Source organism: Budorcas taxicolor, chromosome 7 (assembly GCF_023091745.1).
Source record: "Budorcas taxicolor isolate Tak-1 chromosome 7, Takin1.1, whole genome shotgun sequence".
Lineage (NCBI taxonomy): Eukaryota > Metazoa > Chordata > Mammalia > Artiodactyla > Bovidae > Budorcas > Budorcas taxicolor.
Genome location: NC_068916.1, coordinates 90,963,713 through 90,990,752, shown reverse-complemented (window position 1 = coordinate 90,990,752; position 27,040 = coordinate 90,963,713).

Here is a 27,040-nt window from a genome sequence, read left to right as displayed (position 1 = left end):
TCTCAGATTTAAAAAGTAAAATACTGCCTTTAAGTTGCTGTTTATCAAATATGTACAGGCATTTACATTTTAGTGGTTGCAGAGCTATTCCGATTTTCTCATTTAACTCTTCTATTCAGTAAATTATGCAACCTAAATGGTAGGAGTATATACTCTGTCCAATAAAAACAGAATTCAGCATTTTAACTCTTTTGTCTCTACTTTATTCTGGCAAATTTGGAGGAAAGTGGAAAGATCCTGGGACAAAGAGAAGATCTTTGTATTTCATAAGTGGTTTCCAGTAGTGGATATCTACCATTTTGCCTGCTCTGAAATCCTTTCCCATGTCCGTCCTTGCGTTTTGGTGAGACAGAGTCCTTCTACCATTAGGAACATCACTGGAAAGGATAATGATTCAGGTCTGGAAAATTCAAGTGCTCCATCCTCTTCGCAACTGAGAATATGGATCTGGGCAAGTAATTAATTTCTCTTGTTTCAGTTCCCTAACCATCTACCTCATCCAGCTGTGTGAAAATTAAATGACCTTATAAATTAAGTGTTCAGAAATGCTCAGAAGGGTACCTGAAACATTCCTTCCATAAGCACCTAGAGAAGCTAGCTATTATTGTTATTGTAATTATATCAGTTCTGAATTGGTGAGATTTGAGTTCATCTTACTAGTGATGCTTGCAGCTCAACATAGAACATTTTTTGAACTCCGGAATCACAATTATGAGAGTCAATTTCTCTTTGCACATTGACTTTAAAGTAATATCATTTTCTACAATTGAAACTAATAAACTCTTAACTAACACAAACGTTTAAAGTTTTTTTTTTTTCTTTTTGTACTATGATCCAACAATGTTGTTTAGGAGTTTTTTTCTATAATGATGTTTATTTAAATATTAGGGCACATATTAAAGCATTATATATGTGTATGTTTGTACATATGTATGTGCATATATATGCACATATATATGATTTGGTAAGTAGCAGCTGAAGTGATTTTTCTCAGTTATTACATAGTATAGTAACAGAGACATGCCACATAGTCCTAGACTAACCAACAGTTTACTAGTGATTTTTCATATGATCACAGCTATAAAATAAATCATCTGTGGACAAACATTTTCAGATAATATAACCAATGAAAAAAAAAATCACAACAAAAGTCGTGAGATTTTAAGTTAATACTTTTCTTTCAAATTAGTTTTACTTGGCTATTCTTTTGTTAGTATTCCCAAAGTCAGAAGAAAAATATATTGATAGATGGATATTTGCATATTTGTACTCTGCTGATGCTAACACATTCACTTAAAATAACCACTCCTTTTCTCCTGGTTTCAAGCAACTCCATTCATCATTCAGGGCCTGCCTCAAATCCTATTTCTTCAATAAAGAGCTCTCTGACTACCTCAGCCTGAAATAAATTCTCCCAGCTGTTAGCCCCCCTAGAAATTCTTATCTGTACCATGTGTTTAGAAATTAATCATGCATTGTCTTGAGATAGTGAAAAGAGAGCTGAGCTTTGAAATCAGCCAGACTTGAGATGAATCCTGACCCTGATACAAAGTAGCTCCATGACCTTGGGCAGGTTACTTGACTTTTCGCTTCACTTTCATAGTAGATGGGCACTGTTTTCAGTGCTTTTCTGGAGGTAAAGGGATTGACAGATAATGTACGTGTCTATCTTTAAGTCTCCAGATCTCTACAGTAAAGTGTCCATGTCCGCACATTGCAAGTTGCACAAACAGGATTCAAACTCCAGCACCCTGGCTTTAGAGTCCATGTTCTTATGCAGTACAGTGTGTGTGTGTGTGTCTGTGTGTGTTTTGCCTCTCAATTTCTGAACCAGCAATTGATGATATTGACTAAACTCAAAGGCTTATTCAGTTCAGTAGCTCAGTCATGTCCATCTCTTTGCGACCCCATGAATCGCAGCACGCCAGGCCTCCCTGTCCATCACCAACTCCCGGAGTTCACCCAAACTCTTATCCATAGAGTCGGTGATGCCATTGAGCCATCTCATCCTTGGTCGTCCCCTTCTCCTCCTGCCCCCAGTCTCTCCCAGCATCAGAGTCTTTTCCAATGAGTCAACTCTTTGCATGAGGTGGCCAAAGTACTGGAGTTTCAGCTTTAGCATCGGTCCTTCCAAAGAACACCCAGGACTGATCTTCAGAATGGACAGGTTGGATCTGCTTGCAGTCCAAAGGACTCTCAAGAGTCTTCTCCAACACCACAGTTCAAAAGCATCAATTCTTTGGTGCTCAGCTTTCTTCACAGTCCAACTCTCGCATCTATACATGACCACAGGAAAAACCACAGCCTTGACTAGACAGACCTTTGTTGGCAAAGTAATGTCTCTGCTCTTCAATATGCTATCTAGGTTGGTCAAAACTTTTCTTCCAAGGAGTAAGCATCTTTTAATTTCATGGCTGCAGTCACCATCTGCAGTGATTTTGGAGCGCAAAATAATAAAATCTGACACTGTTGCCACTGTTTCCCCATCTATTTCCCATGAAGTGATGGGACCAGATGCCATGATCTTCATTTTCTGAATGTTGAGCTTTAAGCCAACTTTTTCACTCTCCTCTTTCACTTTCATCAAGAGGTTCTTTATTTCTTCACTTTCTGCCATAAGGGTGGTGTCATCTGCATATCTGAGGTTATTGATATTTCTCCCAGTAATCTTGATTTCAAGCTTGTGCTTCTTCCAGCCCAGTGTTTCTCATGATGTACTCTGCATAGAAGTTAAATAAACAGGGTGACAATATATAGCCTGATGTACTCCTTTTCCTATTTGGAACCAGTCTGTTGTTCCATGTCCAGTTCTAACTGTTGCTTCCTGACCTGCATATCAGTTCTCAAGAGTCAGGTCAGGGTGTCTGGTATTCCCATCTCTTTCAGAATTCTCCACAGTTTATTGTGATCCACACAGTCAAAGATTTTGGCATAGTCAATAGAGCAGAAATAGATGTTTTTCTGGAACTCTCTTGCTTTTTCCATGATCCAGTGGACCTTGGCAATTTGATCTCTGGTTCCTCTGCCTTTTCTAAAACCAGCTTGAACATCTGGAAGTTTATGGTTCATGTATTGCTGAAGCCTAGCTTGGAGAATTTTAAGCATTACTTTACTAGCATGTGAGATGAGTGTAATTGTGTGGCAGTTTGAACATTCTTTGGCATTACTTTCTTTGGGATTGGAATGAAAACGGACCTTTTCCAGTCCTGTGGCCACTGCTGAGTTTTCCAAATTTGCTGGCATACTGAGTGCAGCACTTTCACAGCATCATCTTTCAGGATTTGAAATAGCTCCAGTGGAATTTCATCACCTCCACTAGCTTTTTTCATAGTGATGCTTTCTAAGGCCCACTTGACTTCACATTCCAGGATGTCTGGCTCTAGGTGAGTGATCATGATTATCTTGGTCATGAAGATCTTTTTTGTACAGTTCTTCTATGTATTCTTGCCACCTCTTCTTAATATCTTCTGCTTCTGTTAGGTCTATAACATTTCTGTCCTTTATCGAGCTCATCTTTGCATGAAATGTTCCCTTGGTATTTCTAATTTTCTTGAAGAGATCTCTAGTCTTTCCCATTCTGTTGTTTTCCTCTGTTTCTTTGCATTGATCACTGAGGAAGGCTTCCTTATCTCTCCTTGCTCTTCTTTGGAACTCTGCATTCAGATGCTTATATCTATCCTTTTCTCCTTTGTTTTTCACTTCTCTTGTTTTCACAGCTATTTGTAAGGCCTCCCCAGACAGCCATTAAGTGGATAAAATCAAAGAAACTGCTTGGCACATAAGTGCATAACAAATATCATTTGGCATCTCACTGGCTTCATTCCTCATGTGTTACTACCTCAAGCTACCAGGTCTATTTGTGATCAACTTTTGTTCATATCTTGTCTGTGTAGATGGATCATACACTTCCTAAGGCTCCCATAATAGCTGGCACTTGGTTGAGCACACGCCTAGCAAGGTATTCACACACCTTCGAGACCCAGCTTGATGTGACCTCAACTTTACCTTCACCTATGCCTTGACTTCTAACTGCAGCAGCTCCTGCAGAACTCCTGCTGCTTCTCCACTGTAGCTCCGTCTACTTACAGCTCCCTTACACTCTCCTGTCACTGATTCCTTCACCTACGGACTCAGCTGAGCTACAAGGAAGATTCCCCAATCTGGTCAAAGCAAACACCCTCTTCCAATAAACAAGAGAAGACTCTACACATGAACATCACCAGAGGATCAATACAAAAATCAGACTGATTGTATTCTTTGTAGCCAAAGATGGAGAAGCTCTATACAGTCAGCAAAAACAAGACTGGGATTTGACTGTGGCTCAGATCATAACTCCTTATTGCCAAATTCAGACATAAATTGAAGAAAGTAGGGAAAAGTGCTAGACCATTCAGGTATGACCTAAATCAAATCCCTTATGATTATACAGTGGAAGTGAGAAATAGATTTAAGGGACTAGATCTGATAGACAGAGTGCCTGATGAACTATAGATGGAGCTTTGTGACGCTGTACAGAAGACAGTGATCAAGACCATCCCCAAGAAAAGGAAATGCAAAAAGGCAAAATGGTTGTGAGAGAAGGCCTTACAAATACCTGTGAAAAGAAGAGAAGAGAAAGGAAAAGGAGAAAATGAAAGATATACCCATTTGAATGCAGAGTTCCAAAGAATATTGAGGAGAGATAAGAAAGCCTTCCTCGGTGATCAATGGAAAGAAATAGAGGAAAGCAATAGAAAGGGAAAGACTAGAGATCCCTTCAAGAAATTAGAGATACCAAGGGAACATTTCATGCAAAGATGGGCTCAATAAAGGACAGAAATGGTATGGACCTAACAGAAGCACAAGATATTAGGAAGAAGTGGCCATAATACACAGAAGAACTATACAAAAAAGATCATCATGACCCAGATAATCACAATAGTATGATCACTCACCTATAGCCAGACATCCAGGAATGCAAAGTCAAGTGTGCCTAAGGAAGCATCACTATGAACAAAGCTAGTGGAGGTGATGGAATTCCAGTTAAGCTATTCCAAAATCTAAAATATGATGCTGTGAAAGTGCTGCACTCAATATGCCACCAAATTAGGAAAACTCAGCAGTGGCCACAGGATTGGAAAAGGTCAGTTTTCATTCCAATCCCAAAGAAAGGTAAAGCCAAAGAATGCTCAAATTACCACACAATTGCACTCATCTCACATGCTAGTAAAGTAACGCTCAAAATTCTCCAAGCCAGGCTTCAACAGTATGATGAACTGTGAACATCCAGATGTTCAAGCTGGATTTAGAAAAGGCAGAGGAACCAGAGATCAAATTGCCAACAGCTGTTGAATTATCAGAAAAACAAGAGCATTCCAAAAAAAATTTACTTCTACTTATTGTCTATGCCAAAGCCATTGACTGTGAGGATCACAATAAACTGTGGAAAATTCTGAAAGACATTGGAATACCAGACCACCTGACCTGCCTCTTGAGAAATCTGTATGCAGGTCAGGAAGCAACAGTTAGTACTGGACATGGAACAACAGACTGGTTCCAAATCGGGAAAGGAGTATGTCAAGGCTGTATATTGTTACCCTGCTTATTTAACTTATATGCAGAGAACATCATGAGAAATGCTGGGCTGGATGAAGCACAAGCTGGAATCACTATTGCTGGGAGAAATATCAATAACCTCAGATATGCAGATGACACCACCCTCATGGATGAAGTGAAGAACCAAAGAGCCTCTTGGTAAAAGTGAGAGAGGAGAGTGAAAAAGTTGGCTTAAAAGTCAACATTCAGAAAACTAAGATCATGGCATCTGGTCCCATCACTTAAAGACAAATAGATGAAGAAACAGTGGAAACAGTGACAGACTTTACTTTGGGGGTCTCCAAAATCACTGTAGATGGTGACTGCAGCCATGAATTTAAAAGAAGATTATTTTCTGAAAGAAAAGTTATGACCAATCTATACAGTATATTAAGAAGCAGAGACATTACTTTGCCAACTAAGGTCCATCTATTCAAAGCTAATGTTTTTCCAATAGTCATGTATGGATGTGAGAGTTGGACTATAAAGAAAGCTGAGCACCAGAGAATTGATGTTTTTGAACCATGGTGTTGGAGAAGACTCTTGAGAGTCCCTTGGACTGCAAGGAGATCCAACCAGTCCATTCTGAAGGAGATCAGCCCTGGGATTTCTTTGGAAGGAATGATGCTAAAGCTGAAACTCCAGTACTTTGGCCACCTCATGCGAAGAGTTGACTCATTTGAAAAGAGCCTGATGCTGGGAAAGTTTGAAGGCGGGAGGAGAGGGGGATGACAGAGAATGAGATGGTTGGATGCCATCACCAACTTGATGGACATGAGTTTGAGTAAACTCTGGGTGTTGGTGGTGGACAGGGAGGCCTGGCGTGCTTCAGTCATGGGGTCGCAAAGAGGTGGGCACGACTGAGTGACTAAACTGAACTGAACTGGTGGACTCAGCTCTGCCTGTCCTCCTTCCAAGCTACCCCTCAACACCCCAGTTGGGGAAAGGGCCTCCTATCTGTGTCTCTGCCTTGCTATGAATACCAGTGTTCAGAGTACAGTAAGCCAGGTAAGCACATTTATTTCAATACCCTGTGGCAATACCCTTGATTCAAGCCATATCAGTATTCTCAATACATTGCACAAAAACTAGAGCTGTAGGCATTCAATAAGTGCTTACTGAATTTTCTTTATAATAGACTGTTTCTTTTTACTTCCCCTAGAGAAAGTTTTAGAGAAAAGTATTTCTAGTAATACAGTCTCTTCTTTCATGAATGACATAAATGTTAGCATTTCTCAAAATATGGTCTATACCAAAAAATTCTCTGGGAAAATTTGGTCCTGTGATCAAATATATTTGAAAATGACTGTCTATTTTCACTCTTCTATGGAAAAGCAGTTGTATCATGATATATGCTAGTTCAATAAATATTTATTGATAATCACACACAGTATCAGAGGTAGATAAGACAGAAATAAACTATGATCTTGTGGACTTTATGATGTATCAGATCTGGGAAAGCCTTGCAATAAAAAAAAGTTTGCCTTCTTCACAACATATTCCAATATATTTTATCAGAGGTCCTCAATGCATACCAACATTCCAGATACACATTACAGAAAATATTTCCCAGCAATGTCTCCAGATTAGATATACTTTTTCCTCTCTTAATCTAAGTTTATTCTTATATTACTTCTGATTTCCATGATAAATAGGAGAAATCAATAACTATATTGTTAACAGTATACATTATTATTTATATATTAAAACAAATAGAAGTTTTAAAATTGCAGTTCTAGTTGAAGATACTTTATATTACCACAATGCTATTAACTGATATTAAAGCATTGAAAATAAAAGTAAGGCTGAAGAAAAATGTCAGTAAAGGTTTATATTATAGGTAGACATAAACATTTGTAAAACACTAATTTACTGATTTTCAGTTGCTAAAGGAATACATGCTGGGTTTACACACTGTTTGGTTAAATACATACTGTCCAGCCTGTGGTATGATACTATAACCTGATTTCTATAAATTAGTCTAGATTACTACTACCAGAATAAAATAGACAGTTATAAAAATTAAAAGAAAAATCAGGTATCACCTTTTTGTCACATTAGTCAATTCTTGGGGGGGGGAGGGGACATTGTTGTAAATTATACGTCCAGTTGATTTTTTTTTTAATTTTCCCATTACTTTCGTGAGTTACTAGCCAAAAAAACAAGCTATTTTTATCAGACTTAATGTATCTTGCCACCTCACAGATTTTTAAACACCCATTTCATATTAAAATTTTCTCTCTATTTGGTATTAGTAGTTTTTTATGTTTGTCTCCATCTACTCCCATGGAAATTTTTTCTATATCCCCTCCAATGGTAACACCTGCTATTTTCGTCCTTTCACTAGGGGCATTACCAAGATTTAGTTAGGGGATTTTTTCGGGACAGATTTTCCATCTATATTTCCTTCTACACCTGTGCTGCGCTTAGTCCTTCAGTCCTGTCTGACTCTGTGCGACCCCATGGACTGTAGCCCCCCAAGCTTCTCTGTCCATGGGGATTCACAGGCAAGAACACTGGAGTGGGTTGCCATGCCCTCCTCCAGGGGATCTTCCCAACCCAGGGATCGAACCCAGGTCTCCTGCACTGCAGGCGGGTTCTTCACCAGTTGGGCTACCTCTACACCACCAGAGATCAAATCAATAACTCCACCATCCCAGGTGCTCGGAAATATTTGGTAAATAAGTGCATGAGATACAGTTGAATAAACTACAGCAGATGCGGACGGCCTAAAGTAGGAGAAAAGGGGACAGCAGGAGGGATAAAGGTTCACCCGAGGTACCCACGCACATTCTTTTTCCACATATTGACATTACAGAAGTTTAAGATAAACCAAGGCTTTATCAATAATTAATGGAACTCTAGTGTTGTTAGAACTTATATCCAACACATGTTTGCAAAAGGGACAGTGTCTATTTTATTTAACCTTTTATTCCTAGTGCCTTGAACAAAGCCTGGAGACATAATACATACACAAATATTTGCTAACAAATAAAGCTAATCAGTTGATTCATGAGAAAAAGTATCATCAATATTGTGTCTGCAGAATTTTCCACTGAGATGTTGGATAAAAATATATTAACACTCAATTCATCAAATCATAATCACTGCTTAAGAAATATCTTGAATTTTAGCTTTTCCATGTTTATATTGTTTACTCTTTGCAACTGTTTATGTTAAAATTCTAATCATAATGCACCTGGTGGAGGTTTAGTCACTAAGTCTTGTCTGACTCTTGGAACCTCATGGACTGTAGCCTGCCAGACTCCTCTGTCCATGAGATTTTCCAGTCAAGAATACTGGAGTGGGTTGCCATTTCCTTCTCCAAGGGATCTTCATGAGCCAGGAATTGAACCTGGCTCTTCTGCACTGCAGGCAGATTCTTCACTGACTGAGCTACCAGAGAATTCCATAGTAATATGTATATTCATAGCTAAATGTAAGAATAATTATATTTATCCTGAGGCCCAAATTACCAGATGGACACTGATGTGACAATTTCATATGTTGTTCAATCATTCTCTATACATAATATTCCAAATTTAATTGCAACTGAAGTCATACTTTGATGTTATTTAACAATAATACTAGTGTCAATAGTATCTAGCTTTTGTGCTACTCATATGGTTATAGTTAATGAATATTTTTTAATCTAATGAATGTTCAAATATCAGTTTACTGATACCTTGAGAGTGATATTCTTCTCACAGTTTCTCTAATGTTTGAATTATTTTTATACTTTGAATCAACTCAAAAAGATGGCAAAGATAGTGGAAAGCATCTCTTGACTCTCCCTGCAATTAAACTCCTATTTAACTCTTTATTAATTAAAATCCAACTCTGATCATGTCACTAACTTAAAAAACTTACATTTCTTTTCCTCATTTTTCCTAATAAAATGTTACCTAAAATGTTACCTATTTCCTGAAAAGCTGCTCTCTGAAAACTGGAAATGAGGAAGCTTTTTCTAAGCTTTTCTAAATGGTTCTCTGTCTTTACTAATCCCTGCTGCTGCTAAGTCATTTCAGTCGTGTCCGACTCTGTGTGACCCCATGGACGGCAGCCCACCAGGCTCCCGCGTCCCTGGGATTCTCCAGGCAAGAACACTGGAGTGGGTTGCCATTTCCTTCTCCAATGCATGAAGGTGAAAAGTGAAAGTGAAGTCGCTCAGTCATGTCTGACTCCTAGCGACCCCATGGCCTGCAGCCCACCAGGCTCCACCATCCATGGGATTTTCCAGACAAGAGTACTGGAGTGCGGTGCCATTGCCTCCTCCGTTACTAATCTCTAGGTGTCACCAAGATATTGTGCTTTGATACTTTGTGTTTAAAATGTACCTGATTAAGCTAAAACAAAACTAAGAAGTAAGCAAACACATGTGTTATTTTTCCAGGTGGAGCTAGTGGTAAAGAACTTGCCTTCTAATGCAGAAGACATAGGAAACACTGGTTCAGCTGATCCCTGGGTCAGGAAGATCCCCTGCTTGAGGAAATGGCAACCCACTCCAGTAATCTTGCCTGGAGAATCCCATGGACAGAGGAGCCTGGTGGGCTATAGCGCAGAGGGTCACAGAAATGGACACAACTGAAGCGACTGAAACACACACAACACACACACTAGATAAAAGTTTTGAACAGTTTTCTCCTGTTTAGAATTTTTTTAATAGCTATATTTAAAATGTTATTCCTCCTATGAAGCAAGATTAAGATGCAAAGAGGTAAAATGGAATGGACAGAGTTAGTGGGAGAGAAATGCCAAGTTCATGTTCCATGAATGGCATTATCAGGACTTTTATCAAAAGAGAACATTAATTTTTGCCAATAATGACAGGTTAAAAAGAATCAAAGGTCCTTTCACAAAGATTACAAAATCTATCACCTAAGCTCTAAAAATGACCTTGAATCTAATTAAAATATAATTGAGGTACCATATTATAATGTTGAAACAGTTGAATCTGATATACAGGTTCTTGTATGTCCATCTGGAAATGTGAAATTTGGGACAAGTTTACTTGACACAGTTTTATGTTTGGTTATAAAACCACAAATTGTGTTTAGAATGTTAGTATCAACAATTGCATAATAAGGTAGAAAAGCCCCCTTTTCAGTGTCTTCTTTATCTTTCTAAAAGTTCCTGGATGGGTAATAAAATCTCTATTAATACTTTTATAATGAGCTCCCACTATAAGAAAAAAACATGTAGCATTCTGAAGCTAGCTGTCATGTAATGTACAAAATAGTGAATATATTTGTTATTCATTACCTGATACTTTATAGTTATGAATTTTTCATATCCCTGTAGTGTCATCTTCCCCCAGCTGCCCTGGCATACATCCTGGTTCAAATCAGGGCCAGCCAAACATAAATAAATAAATGAATTGAACAGGTAACTCTTAGAGGTCCTTTTCCATGGTATAGACAAAAATCTTTGTTTTAAGAAAGACTGTAATCAGGAAGTATTGGTAAAAGAGATGGTGGTTAATACTAATAAATCATACAAATTTATTCATATTTTGAAGCAGCTGCTGGATATTAACTCTAGAAAGTACAGAACATCCTTAGAAATATAACATTTTCATATAGAAATAGAAGCTAGTAAGTCTTTAGTCATCTATGCTGCTGTACTCAGGGCATTACCTCAATTCTAAAGTAATGTTTTTATTGCCTTAAGAAATTTATTAAATTATATTTCACATGTCTCATTGATAGTCACTTGGAAAAATAATCCTATCATAATATCTCACTAATGATATATCAAATATCCTTCTCTCTAGGAGGGAGCTTCCCTGGTGGCTCAGAGGGTAAAGAATCTGCCTGCAATTCAGACCTGGGTTCTATCCTTGGATCAGGAAGACACCCTGGAGAAGGGAGTGGCTACCCACTCTAGTATTCTTGCCTGGAGAATTCCAGAGACAGAGGAGCCTAGTGCACTATAGTCCATGGGGTCACAACAAGTTGGACATAACTGAGCGATTAACATTTTCACACTTTCAACCTTGAATCTTTTCTCTATGTGAAATAAATCACTTAGGAAATTTCATATTTTAGTTTTTGTTAAAAAAAAAAAAAAAAGACACCTTGTGGCTCAGAGGTTAAAGCATCTGCCTCCAATGCGGGAAACCCAGGTTCAATCCCTGGGTAGGGATGATCCCCTGGAAAAGAAAATGGTAACCCACTCCAGTATTTTTGCCTGGAGAATCCCATGGATGGAGAAGCCTGGTAAGCTGCAGTCCATGGGGTCACAGAATCGGACACAACTGATCGACTTCACTCATTCACTCACTCACTCAGTCACTCAAAAGACACCTTGGGGAAGACCTCACATGAGATTTTGAAAACACCTCTATAACTGTTAATGTCGTATGCTGCTACTGCTAAGTTACTTCAGTCATGTCCGACTCTGTGTGACCCCAAAGATGGCAGCCCACCAGGCTCCCCCATCCCTGGGATTCTCCAGGCAAGAACACTGGAGTGGGTTGCCATTTCCTTCTCCAATGCATGAAAGTGAAAAGTGAAAATGAAGTCGCTCAGTCGTGTCCGACCCTCAGCGATCCCATGGACTGCAGCCTTCCAGGCTCCTCCGTCCATGAGATTTTCCAGGCAAGAGTACTGGAGTGGGTTGCCATTGCCTTTTCCATAATGTAGTATAGCTGGGTTCTAACTTAATGGACTTTTTGGGCCCTAAGTACATGTTCTCATATTTGAATCAAATTATGTCACTGTTAAATCAAATTTCATGTTGACCATCCATTGGCTCCTATGTAGAAGTGGACCTGAAATTCTATTAAAGATGATCCAGTTTCTTATCTCAATCAGAATCATAAAAGCTTTCTCACATTGTAATAACTTCCAGATGATAGATGAACTAAAATAAAACTAAGGTTTCAACAAGAGTTTGGGGAAATATTAGCATGGTATGAAAGACTAAGAATGCTAAGGAAGTTATTTTCAAACTAGTTTTTCCTTGTTTTAAAAAATGCCACTGGCAAGAATAATGATGCTTCTTAATGTTACTAGAGTGCTATATTTGTAAAGCAGCATGTAAGCCTCATAAAAGGGTAATGAGTTCCTTAAGTGATAGTAAAATAAGCTTTCACGTAGAGATATGCTGAGGTACTACTATTCATGGGCAGCACGAGGGTTGCATTACCTATTTTGTATTGCAATTTTCACTAACAGAAAAAAAAAGGAATTACAGTAATGGTCACATTTTCTTTCTCTGACATAAAAAAAGAACACTAGTGGAATTCAACTAAGTAGAGAAAATGATAAAGTCTTATACAAAATTTATACTTATTTGGCCATTCTTCTTTATATAAGCATGCTATTTGAGTAAAGTAAGTGTAAATTTCTCTAGCTGTTCACAGACTTACTCCCAGATATCTATTTTCAGTTGATTTGGTCTCTGCTGAATTTATCAATTATTACAACTTCATAAAATGTGCATAGGTCCTTTGACATTTATAGTAAGTAACACTTGTCTTCTCCCTTCCATGTATAGTAGCAGTCAATAAAAATAATCACTCAATATTGGTGGAAATAAATGTAATAGAAGACAAAAAAATTTTTGAAGTCTTTCAATTCAGTTTCATCTTTCAGGAGAAAAATCTCATCTATCATGTAATTGAAATCCCCTAAGAACAGAAATTTCATGTTAAATTCCATTGGCTAATTGCCTATAAAATCAAGAAGACTTTTCTATCCTCTATAACCATTCTTAATTGGATTTCTTGCTCTTTAGCAGCAACAGGAAACAGATGGTTCCAGAAATCAGACATTTCTAGTATGTGGCAGGTACATGATATATCTCAGTGTTTCGGCAAGACAACATGTATAGGAAGGAGAGAATATATATATAAGAAGTTTATGAGCAAAGGAGAAGAATTTAAATGAAAACTATGACTTCTGGGGCAGATATTTAAAAAGAAATGCTTTTGAATGATAGATCACAGATAAGTAATACAGATAACTACGGTGGAGAAAGGCTCTCACTCTTAGTTCAGCTCAGTTCAGTCACTCAGTCGTGTCTGACTCTTTTCGACCCCATGAATCACAGCACGCCAGGCCTCCCTGTCCATCACCATCTCCTGGAGTTCACTCAGACTCATGTCCATCGAGTCCGTGATGCCATCCAGCCATCTCATCCTCGGTCGTCCCCTTCTCTTCCTGCCCCCAATCCCTCCCAGCATCAGAGTCTTTTCCAATGAGTTGACTCTTCGCATGAGGTGGCCAAAGTTCTGGAGTTTCAGCTTTAGCATCATTCCTTCCAAAGAAATCCCAGGGTTGATCTCCTTCAGAATGGACTGGTTGGATCTCCTTGCAGTCCAAGGGACTCTCAAGAGTCTTCTCCAACACCACAGTTCAAAAGCATCAATTCTTTGGCGCTCAGCCTTCTTCACAGTCCAACTCTCACATCCATACATGACCACAGGAAAAACCATAGCCTTGACTAGATGGACCTTAGTCGGCAAAGTAATATCTCTGCTTTTGAATGTGCTATCTAGGTTGGTCATAACTTTTCTTCCAAGGAGTAAGCGTCTTTTAATTTCAAGGAGCAAGCATCTTTTAATCTCACTCTTAAGTCTAAAGTAAAATTTAAAAAAAGAAAGCTCAAATCCGAAGACTAGAGAATGAAACTTTCTATGGTCATAAAAAGCTAAGCTCATCAGCAGCTAACTATGGAAGTGCTTTCTTCCTAACAAATGTATGTTTTTGCATGACAGATAAAAGTACCCAAATACTAAATTCTATTTTCATTAGACAGGGTACGTGCATATTGCTACTATTTCAATTACATGTTTATTAAATAAAGAAGCCAAGTGAAAAAACTGGTGCACCTCCATAACCAAAGTCTGTGCACATTTGAAAGAAACAGAAGCATAAAGGCTGCTTTTTAATCCTTAAATCTGAAACTCGTTATTGTGAAGAGTGATCTGCTGAGTCTCAGCACAGCTAGGTTCTCAGAACATAGCCTCAGGCCAGAGGATCATATGAAGCACCTTAAAAACAACTTTTGCATATTTTTATTCCAGATTTCCTATAACTAAAAAATTAAAATATATACCTAGGAATTTACAATGAAATGAGTATTTCTTTCATAGGAGAGGGGTAGAGAATAAGAAATTTATATTAAATTTTCCCTAAAAGGCTGGATATTTTGAAGTTTTTTTTTGGAGGGACAATTATAATTCTTAATGAGATTTGAAGTGATTTTAATACCTTATAGCAAAAAAAGAAACCATAAACAATAATGCCTACATTTCTTAACATGTAGACAATAATTGGTAAGAAAAATGAAAACAAAGTTCAAAATAAAAATTTAAAAACAAGAATAATTGAAATAAGTATGTTTTATAATAAAAAAAAACACTGTTCTTAAAAATAACGAATTAAGTCACATTTGAAAAACAGATATTAAGTTTTAAAAAATGTGGTAAGGAATGGTTTGACTTACAGAATAAGATGCCTGAATTAATATTCAAAATTAATATTCTCCATCCTAACCAAATGGAAAATGGTCAAATGGTATGTCCCTTGCCTCCAGTCTTACTTTTACTTATTGATAAAGTTAATAGTTTATGCAGCAATTTTTTGGGCAAGCAACGATATATTGACTATATTTCTTCCTGTGATTTACTATTACACTATATGATTACAAAGGAGCCGATCTCTAAATCTTCACATACCACTTGAGTGTGATTTGCAAAATTCTAAAATAGTCCCATGACCATTATTCCCTAGTGTTATTCTTGTGATTATGTTTTGCGACATGGTAAAGAAATTTTGCAAATGCCATTAAGGTTATTAAGTTGCCTTAAAAATAGGGAATGGGTCTAAAAAGCAGAGTTGTCTCCAGCTGGTAGCAGAAGGGGAAATCAAGGAGTGTAAGCATGACGAGAATCTGTGCACTGTTGCTGGTGGGGAAATAGAAGAGCCATTTGGAACGAACTTGAGAAAGATCTTTAGAAACTAAAGGCATCCTGAGCCACCAGTCAGCAAGGAAGCAGGAGCTTAGTTCTATAGATGCAAGAAGCTGCATACTGCAACAATAAAGAGCTTGGAAGGAGATGCTTCCTGTAAGTCTCCAAATAAAAGCCGAGGCTGACTGACACCTTGAATCTGACTTTGTGAGATACTAAGCTGAGAACCAAGTGTAGCCCACCTGGACTTCTAATGTACAGAGCTATGAGCAGTAAATGGGTATTGTTTTAAGCTTCCAAATTCATGGTAATACATTACACTCCAATTTAAAAAGAAACAAAATGGACTACTACAACAGGATAAAATTGTTTTAGGGAGCCAGTAAGTTAATCTTGATATTTGGAAACTTTAGACCCTAGGAGACCCAGGCAATAATGAATGCATCATGAGTCACGTGGGGCTTCCAGTCTTCCAGTCCTTTCGGCATAAGGAAGTAAGATAAAGTCTCTTATGAGCTTGGAAAAGAAGTTTTTAAACAATAATGACAGTAATCGATTTAATATTCAAGATTTTAGATGGCACTGGATTTTTGAGAAAGAGATTTGTCACCTTTCTGTTCTTTAAGACTTGGCTGAAATTAGGGATTTAAGAAACACATAGGTTGGGGGATCTAAGCCACAGGGAGGTTTGTGTCATCTTTGCTGGCAAAAGCCCAGGAAGAGGTAGTTGGTGATACTGCTGCTGCTAAGTCACTTCAGTCATGTCCGACTCCGTGCGACCCCAGAGACGGCAGCCCACCAGGCTCCCGCGTCCCTGGGATTCTCCAGGCAAGAACACAGGGGTGGGTTGCATAAAAGTGCATAAAAGTGAAAAGTGAAAGTGAAGTCGCTCAGTTGTGTTCGAATCTTAGTGACCCCATGGACTGCAGCCCACCAGGCAGGCTCCTCCATCCATGGGATTTTCCAGGCAAGAGTACTGGAGTGGGTTGCCACTGCCTTCTCCGAATTGGCTGTATATTGTCACCCTGCTTATTTAACTTATATGCAGAGTACATCATGAGAAACGCTGGACTGGAAGAACTACAAGCTGGAATCAAGATTGCCAGGAGAAATATCAATAACCTCAGATAAGCGGATGACCCCACCCTTAAGGCAGAAAGTGAAGAGGAACTAAAAAGCCTCTTGATGAAAGTGAAAGTGGAGAGTGAAAAAGTTGGCTTAAAGCTCAACATTCAGAAAACGAAGATCACGGCATCCGGTCCCATCACTTCATGGGAAGTAGATGGGGAAAGAGTGGAAACAGTGTCAGACTTTATTTTTTGGGCTCCAAAATCACTGCAGATGGTGACTGTAGCCATGAAATTAAAAGACGCTTACTCCTTGGAAGAAAAGTTATGACCAACCTAGATAGCATATTCAAAAGCAGAGACATTACTTTGCCAACTAAGGTCCGTCTAGTCAAGGCTATGGTTTTCCCAGTGGTCATGTATGGATGTGAGAATTGGACTGTGAAGAAGGCTGAGTGCCAAAGAATTGATGCTTTTGAGCTGTGGTGTTGGAGAAGACTCTTGAGAGTCCCTTGGACTGCAAGGAGATCCAACCAGTCCACTCTGAAGGAGATCAGCCCTGGGATTTTTTTGGAAGGAATGATGCTAAACTGAAACTCCAGTACTTTGGCCACCTCATGGGAAGAGTTGACTCATTGGAAAAGACTCTGATGCTGGAAAGGATTGGGGGCAGGAGGAGAAGGGGACAAGAGAGGATGAGATGGCTGGATGGCATCACGGACTCGATGGACGTGAGTCTGAATGAATTCCAGGAGTTGGTGATGGATAGGGAGGCCTGGCATGCTGCAATTCATGGGGTTGCAAGGAGTTGGACACGACTGAGTGACTGAACTGAACTGAACTGAACTCTGGTTCCTTGGTTTGGGCTCTTAAGCACTAACCTAAAGTTTTAAGAAAGCTGGGAAAAACTGACAAAGACAACCATTTTCATGATGTTTTTAGGGGAATGGTCTAGAGAGACACTGTGATACACCTGCTTCTCCCATGCCAATTTGTGCTCACTCTCTTCAGTCGTGTCCGACTCTGCAACACTATGGACTGTAACCTGCCAGGCTCCTCTGTACACAGGATTCTCCAGGCAAGGATACTGAAGTGGGTTTTCATGCCCTTCTCCAGGAGATCTTATTGACCCCAGGGTCGAACCTGTGTCTCTTGTTTCTCCTACACTGCAGGCAGATTCTTTACCCACTAAGTTCCCTGGGAAGCCCATCCCAATCTATGCATCTCTACATGACATGAGAGAACGACAATAATCGTTTTGTGTCCAGATATGCTAGTGGAAGATTGTAGATGGATGGCCTCACCATTTTTCCAATATACGGTGAAATTATCAGATGAATAAGATCATCCTTTACCCCTGAAAGGGGCAAAGCATTAGTAGAGAACTGAACCCTAAAGTATCTCAAAGTCAGGGAAAAGAACAGGAAGTTCCCCCAGAAGCTTGGTAACCAGTGGGAGCTAAATTTGCCCATTTCTTCTCCACCAGTATATGAAGTATTCTTAAATACAAGTCTCATAGCTTATTCTGATATTGACATACAATGGATGTTTTACAAATAGGATTTGATCCATTGTCTTCATTAGGTATTTCGCACAAAGAGGTACCATAGCTTACTTTGCCCGGTGGCTCAGAGGTTAAAGCATCTGCCTGGAATGCGGGAGACCCAGGTTCGATCCCTGGGTCAGGAAGATCCCCTGGAGAAGGAAATGGCAACCCACTCCAGTACTCTTGCCTGGAGAATCCCATGGAGGGAGGAGCCTGGTAGGCTACTAGTCCATGGGGTCGCAAAGAGTCAGACACAACTGAGCGACTTCACTTTCACTTTCACTTTGCATATATCTATTATAGGTTACTTTCCTGAAAAACAAGTTTTCAGGACTAAAAAATTCTACAGTATCTGTATATTTCAATTATGTGACTGTGCATGTATGGATATCATCATAGTAGTCTAAAATATAAGAATCTAGAAAGACTAAATAACTATCCACATCTTATAAGAATTGCTTTGGTATGTAAGTAACATCTTAATCTATTACATGCTTTATTGATTTTATTATCTACATATTCACTGGAAATTTTAGATAACATGTATACATGTTTATATTTACTTTTCCCTCATAGTCCAATCTTAAGTTATTATATCTGTAAGCAAAGCAAGCAAACAAAAACAAAAAGAAAACAGCAAGTGTTTTTGGAAAGACCCAAAAAAAGTGTGCGTTACATTTGTACATCTATTTTTAGCAGCCAGAATGAGATCACATATTAATTCCATGTAATGATAAATGACGCCAGAATTTATCTTACATTTAGTTTTAAAGTGAAACCTAGAAATTTTAGTTAGATCTAAACTTAGCTGTGTCTCCTCAGATTCATCACTTGGTACCATATGTTGTGTTTCTGATCACAATTCTCATAATCTGTGGAGAGGCTACAGATGTCTGGGTTTAAATAAAAACAGCGATCAGTTTGCTAAAGAATGGACATGGGCCACATTTCTAATTTTAAGTTGGAAAATTTGTTCCATTTTACAGATTTATTTTTACCCCTGAAAAGTCCTAACAAGATTTGCTAAGCTTGACTATTCCAGACAGTTCATTTTTTATCAATTTATCCATTTCAGGTAGTATTTTCCAAAGATCTATACTAAGGCTATGTTCTGAATTTTTTGCAATAGTTACTTTCACTTGTTATTAAAACAAAAACAAAATCAAACCATTCAGTGTAAGTGAATTTATAATTTCCTCTTTCCTGACCATGGGCAATCTCAAAACACTTTCACTCTTTACTCTCAACTGTGTAAATTGGTGAGTAGAGAAAGATATCTATTTTTATATTTATTTGAGACTTTCCTAGATATTTAATCCTAAAAGTTTGGAATCATTATTGAGTAACTTAATGCATGTTATTAAATAACTCATCCAACTTATGAATAAAACAACTAAGGCTCAGAGAAAGTGAGTTGAGTCACAAGACTAGAGGGTGGCAGATTTAGAGCCCAATCAAGGAAAAGTGATTCACTCAACTAAGTTAGTTAAAGAAACTATACTTAGAGTTGTTAGACAGTGTTACTAACACAAGCATATTTTATACTTCCATTTCCAGGTTTTCAAACACTTATATTTAATTATTTTCCTATGTTTAACTACTCCCTTAAAGTTCAGACATGAAGTGGTACTCTATATTTAAAGAAAATAAAAATGTATATATAAAAATATGTGTGTGTAGATGTTCAGCAGTAAATAATATTAATAATATGTCTAGAGCATAACTTTCAGAGGGAATGACATATATATATTTACACATAGGTTTCAATAAGAGTGATTATTTCTGGATTCTGCCATATGTATTTCTAAATATTTTAAATTTTCCTAATTTTATTGGAATACACTAGTAGTTATACATTAAGAAGTAATTTAGGATCCCTCTTTCTCTCTTTGTAGTTCTTTTTATTCTTAAATTGTTTTCTAGGAATGACTGTTTCTTCTTGCAATTTCCACAATTTTCAATTGTGTTTATGCACATTTTTTGAACTGTGCATAAACAGGTAAAAACTAAATCCAGAAGAACTATGTTAACTGGCTCAGGACACATCTGATGCTCCAACTCCATGACACATAAAAAAATAAAACATGCCATTTTGGATAAAAAGTGACATGGTTTATCTTCAGTACTATTAACACTCTTTGGTAATTTCTTAAAACTATCATACAGCTAGAACTATCATAAAAATTGTGAAATAAATGTAACATTTCCAGAATTTAAGTTGGCACAATTTTTTATAAACATGCCACTGATACAGAAAATGGCTAAATTTACTGAATGCATGTGCCTTAAATGTTTCATATTTCATTAATTTAGTCATCATAAAGGAGCAATAGTGAGTACTGGTTAAAACCCACTAGGGTTCATACTCTACAAGAGTTATGCTACCTGTTACTCATATGGAGGAACTCTGGGCTTGGGGATCATTATTAGCATGACTGCATCATTATAATAATAAATAATACTGCCAGTAGTGTTTTTCCAAGTTTCTATCACTAACTTATTGCTTACTTGCCTTTCTTTACTTGCATAAATAAAGGCATTTGGTTTGTAAATCTGTGATAATCATGATTAATTTATCATCCTGCTAATTAGGACCATGATCATTGTTGGATTTCTTTTCTATCTCAGCCTTGTTTCACTCAGCTGTTTAGATGATATTTTGTAAGATGAGATAATATCTCCTTAATTGTACCATTTTAAAGCAGCATGTATGGTTTATTCATACAATGAAAGGGTATCATGCTCAGTATTACCTGTGTGATTTAGTCCTCTGAATCTTCCTTACAGGGCCTTTTAGGTTATCAACCTGATAATGATGATGAAGACATAAATATATTTACAAGGAAAGTATGAAAAGATAGTCAACACTGTATCAATAATACATTAGGAAAAATTAGACATATCCCAGAAGTGGGAAAGTGGTTTTACATTAGATAATACATTAATGTCATTTTCTTCATGTTTAATAGATTAATGAAAATTATGGAGGAAAATATTCAAAAAGATTCAATAGTCATTCATGATAAAATACTTAGTGAGCTATGTGTAATTCTAAAAAAATTTTTAGGTATCATCAAAATTATCAAAATCTAGGTATCAAAATGTGATTTATGTACTAAAAATAAGAGCCAAGAACGCCCAAGACAATTTTGAAGAACGAGGTGAAGATATCAGATATCAAATACAAACAACTACAGTGTATGATACTAACAGAGACAAGCCAATGGGATATTGTCAAGACCAACTATTCACTTGTTTAATATAAACATTGTATCTATGAGAAATGTGGCATTATACATTGATAGCAAATATTCAATATTTTTATAGCTATAGTTGGAAGTGAAAACACTGACATATTACTCGTATTGCCCTTACACGAAAGTACTAGCAAAGTTTAAAATGTTTAAAACTATCTCTTTTCTGTTGCTTAAAAGAATTAGAAATTATTAATTTTTAAAAAAATCTTCAGTGCTTGATAACAGCTGTATAAAATTTATGGACTTTTTCTTACTACATCAGTCATTAATTAAATAATTTTAACCAATCCTCTATACTTTATTATAGTTTTACATTTACTTATGACTATATCTTTGCTTTAAAGTTAAGAGATGCAGCTTTTGCCATGTTTTTACTAATTTTATAGCTTCCATTTCTTCTTACAGAGCTAACACACTTCAGGGGATCAATTCTTTCTCCTTGAAGTGTAACATTAGAGATTCCTTATAGCAAACTATTTGGTTTAGTTTGTGTAAAAGTCTTTATTTTACCCAGATGGTGAAAGCCTGTTTGACTGTGAATAAAAGTCCAGATTGCTAGTCATTGCCTTTCTGATTTTTGAAGTTATGTTTCCAGTTGTTTATAAGCTTCTATTGTTGTGGCAGCTAAGCAGGTTATCAGTTGCTATTTTTCAAAATCAGGAATCAGTCTTTTCACTTTTATTGCTGCCTAGGTTTAATGTTATGAAGATTTACTGTTATGTGAATAAATATTTATTTTTTATTTGTCCTGCTTTGAATTTTTAGAACTTCCTGGACCTAAAAAATGTCAATTAAAGGTTCTAGAAAATTATCAGCCATTACTATTCTATTCCCATGCTGTGCTTAGTTGCTCAGTCATGTCCAAATCTTTGTGACCCTTTGTGACATAGACTGGAGCCCACCAGTGTCCTCTATCCATGGGGATTCTCCAGGCAAGAATACTGGAGTGGGTTGTCATGCCCTTCTCCAGGAGATCTTTCATCCCATAGAATACTAAATAAGCAGGTGCCACATTTCATTCTACTCTGTATATTTTAACCTATAATACTTTCCATTTTATTCTTTTAGAATTATATAATAGGTACTTCTTTCAGATATACATTCTATTTCACTAATTCTCTCTTTTGCTATATCTGTGCAATTTATTGATTTTTTAATTTTTAAAAAATTTTACTTGTCCTGTTGAAGACTTTTTCCTAATATATTACAGTTTTTAAATTATATTATCTCATTTTCTCAAAATTGGTAATACCTTAAATGTTTTAAGCTTCTTAAAACATTTTACATTTTGTTTCTGCCAATGCCATTTACTGAAGTTTTTAAAGTTCTAAATTATTTTTAGTTTAGTTTTTTGTTGTTGTTGTTGTTCTTCCCATGTAAACTTTTTCTTTGAAATTTGTTTTTGAAATGTATGTTTGATGAAGCTTTATTTTTGGGAAACTTGAGAATCTCAGGTTGAGGATGTGTCCTTTCAGAGACTCAAATTCCCAATAAGATTCCTTTAATTTAGTTCTATATATTGGGGCTTGAACAAATTTTTAATATAAATTACATAATCAAATCTGTAATTGGAAATTCTTAGATGAGAATTTCCCCCCCTACTCCTCCACACTCAGGAGTTCAGTGTGAAACAGACTATCTCGTCTCCTTTTGCTAGCCGAAATTTAATCTACTTATTTTCTAAGTCAGAGCTTTTTAAGTGTTCCTATTCATCTTGCTGGACCCCCTCAGTGTTGGCACTGATTCCTTTTGACTATTAAAGGCAAGACTCTATTTCCTGTGATTGGAAAATGCTATAGGATATCTGTAGCCTCTGCTTGAACTTACTACCTCAGATCCCTTCCCATCATTTCAGGTTGCTTAGCCCTGTTAATTTCAGAATTATCAGTGTTTTTCTTAATTGCTTACTTGGTTACTATATTTTCCTACAAGTTTAAATGTGTTCTGTCATCTGAATATGTGCAAGTACACTTTGGCATTAACATATCAATTTGTCAGATGTAAGCTCCTTGTTCTTTTAAAAGTGTAATGTACTTGATTTCCTAGCACCTATTTAGCAAAATAGTATCAGGGTGTGATTTTCATTTACTATGCCAAGATTTATTTAGGTTGTGGTCTACTGCTACTGTTTACATAACTGTCTCAGTGACTATACAGTGTTGCTGCTGCTGTTGCTCCTAAGCTGCTTCAGTCGTGTCAGGCTCTGTGTGACCTCATAGACAACAGCCCACCAGGCTCCCCGCATCCCTGGGATTCTCCAGGCAAGAACAATGGAGTGGGTTGCCATTTCCTTCTCCAATGCATGAAAGTGAAAAGTGAAAGTGAAATCGCTCAAGTCATGTCCGACTCTTTGTGACCCATGGACTGCAACCTACCAGGCTCCTCTGTCCATAGGATTTTCTAGTCAAGACTACTGGAGTGGCTTGCCATTGCCTGCCCCAGATACAGTATTATAAGTCCTTTAAAGCATTAATTTCTTTAATTCTAACACACTGTTATTCTAACACCCAGGCTTCAACAGTACACGAACAGTGAATTTCCATTGTTCAAACTCAATTTAGAAAAGGCAGAGGAATCAGAGATCAAATTATCAATATCTATTGGATCATCGAGAAAGCAAGAGAGTTCCAGGAAAACATCTACTTCTGCTTTATTTACTATGCCAAAGCCTTCGACTGTGTGGATCACAACAAACTGTGGAAAATTGTTCAAGAGATGGGAATACCAGAACACCTTACCTGCCTCCTGAGAAATCTGTATGCAGGTCAAGAAGCAACAGTTAGAACTGGACATGAAACAACAGACTGGTTACAAATCAGGAAAGGAGTACATCAAGACTGTATATTGTCATCCTGCTTATATAACTTATATTCAGAGTACATCAAGCAAAATTCAGTCTGGATGAAGTACAAGCTGCAATCAAGATTCCTGGGAGAAATAGCAATAACCTCAGATACACAGATGAGACTAACCTTATGGCAGAAAGCAAAGAACAACTAAAGAGTTGAAATTGAAAGAGGAGAGTGAAAAACTTGGCTTAAAATTCAACATTCAGAAAACTAAGATCACGGCATCCAGTCCCATCTCTTCATGGCAAATAGATGGGGAAACGATGGAAACAGTGAAAAACTTTATTTTCTTGGGCTCCAAAATCACTGCAGATGGTGACTGCAGCCATGAAATTAAAAGATGCTTGTTCCTTGGAAGAAAAGTTATGACCAACCTAGACAACATGTTAAAAAACAGAGATATTACACTGCCAACAAAGGTCTATCCGGTCAAAGCAATGGTTTTTCCAATAGTCATGTATGGATGTGAGAGTTGGACTATAAATAAAGCTGAGCATCAAAGAATTGATACTTTTGAACTGTGGTGTTGGAGAAGACTCCTGAGAATCCCTTGGACTGCAAGGAGATCCAACCAGTCAATCCTGAAGAAAATCAGTCATGAATACTAATGGGAAGGATTGATATTGAAGCTGAAGCTCCAATCCTTTGGCCATCTGATGTGAAGAATTGACTGATTAGAAAAGACTCTGATGCTGGGCAAAACTGAAGGCAGGAGGAGAAGAAGATGACAGAGGATGAGACGGTTGGATGGCATCACTGACTCAGTGGACATGAGTTTGAGCAAGCTCTGGGAGTTGGTGATGGACAAGGAAGCTTGGCGTGCTGCAGTCCATGGGGTTGTGAAGAGTCAGACACAACTGACTGACTGAACTGAACTGACTAAACACCCTGTGATGGGGAAGGAAATGGAAACCCACTCCACTATTCTTGCTTAGAAAATCCCATGGACTTAGGAGGCTGGTTGGCTACAGTCCATGCAGTTGTAAAGAGTCATACACAACTGAGCAACTGAGCACAACACACTGTGAGGTAAATATATTATCACTGTACAAATTATAACTGGTAGAACTCTGAAGCAGAAATTTTAGAACAACTTAAGGAAGATCATATACCTTGAAAGTGGCACAGGTAAACACAGGTATGCTTGCTTGAGAATCATTATTTCCAAATTTTGGGCTATAATACCAGGTTTACTACACTGGTGATTATTATTCATCAGTGATATTCGTCTCAGAAAACTACTTATCTGAAATCTTAAACTTGTAACTAAAACATCTTTCACAGTATACTTTACTATTAAATTTTTGATCTCCCACACTTCTGTTACCATATTCACTCACGTAACACTAACTTTCCCTTGGACTGCAAGGAGATCCAACCAGTCCAACCTAAGGGAGATCAGTCCTGGGTGTTCATTGGAAGGACCAATACTGATGAGATGGTTGGATGGCATCACTGACTCAACGGACATGAGTTTGGGTAAACTCCAGGAGTTGGTGATGGACAGGGAGGCCTGGCATTCTGTGGTACATGGGGTTGCAAAGAGTCAGACATGACTGAGCAACTGAACTGAACACTAACTTTTTATTATTCTCTATTTTTTTGGATTCTTCTCTATTGTTCTAATTGCGAAAGATATTTTGATGATTTTATTATGTTTTGTTTTAAATGTTGGTTTTTACATTTTAATAACTATTTCACCTGCTTTTAAAATTCATAATTAATGCTTGGATATTTGTTATTTTTATGCTTTATGCTTTTTAGAAGATAAATGTAATTTCTATTTTTAAATGGTTGGGAAAGTAAGTAATTAAAGCATAGAATGTAAGTGAAGCTTGTAGATTAATTTTCCAGGATCAGAAATAGGGGATAGACCAAAAGTAATCATAAGCGTAACATAAGTAACTGGAGTCATCTCCTTGTTAGATTTTAAGTCCACTATTAATTCTTGACTCTAATATACTGTCCTATGCTTCTAACTACAAAATGAACTTGGTAATAACATTGTCTTTTATGAAACTTTTGTTCAGATCTATTTTTTAAAACTCCCAGTAAAAGTGCTGCAATGTTCTGAGAAGCAGTTTGAAAACAACTGCTGCTGTTGCTGCTGCTGCTGCTGCTGAGTCGCTTCAGTCGTGTCTGACCCTGTGCGACCCCATAGATGGCAGCCCAGCAGGCTCCCCCGTCCCTGGGATTCTCCAGGCAAGAATACTGTACAAATTATACAGTGGGTTGCCATTTCATTCTCCAATGCATGAAAGTGAAAAGTGAGAGTGAAGTCGCTCAGTCGTGTCCGACTCTTAGCGACCCCATGGACTGCAGCCTACCAGGCTCCTCTGTCCATGGGATTTTCCAGGCAAGAGTACTGGAGTGGGGTGCCATTGCCTTCTCCGATAGAAATTTAGATTCTACTAGGGAATCTATCTCACAGTCAGAGTAGTCTAAATCCTTTTTGGGCATGAAAAGGCCATTCTTCTAATGGGGACAAATAGCTACATAAAAAGTCTTTTGAGATATATAAGCAGCAAGCTTAGAAATCATGGATACAGACATTCCTGTTCTTTGAGGCTCTATATGGAAATAGCTTTCTCCTTAAATCAAAATAAGAAAAAAAAAAATAAGGTTGATGACAGTTATTAAAAACAACTGAAATTTAGGAAATTCTTAGTTTGCAAGGGGTCATTATATTCTTTTAAGAATCAGTTTAGATTGTGTGAACACATATCTTAGGAAAACACTTTAAAAAAATTAATGGAAAAGTGGAATCATGGAGTATTTGCCTCTGTGATTAGATTTTTTAATGTAGCATAATGTCCTTGAGGTTCTTT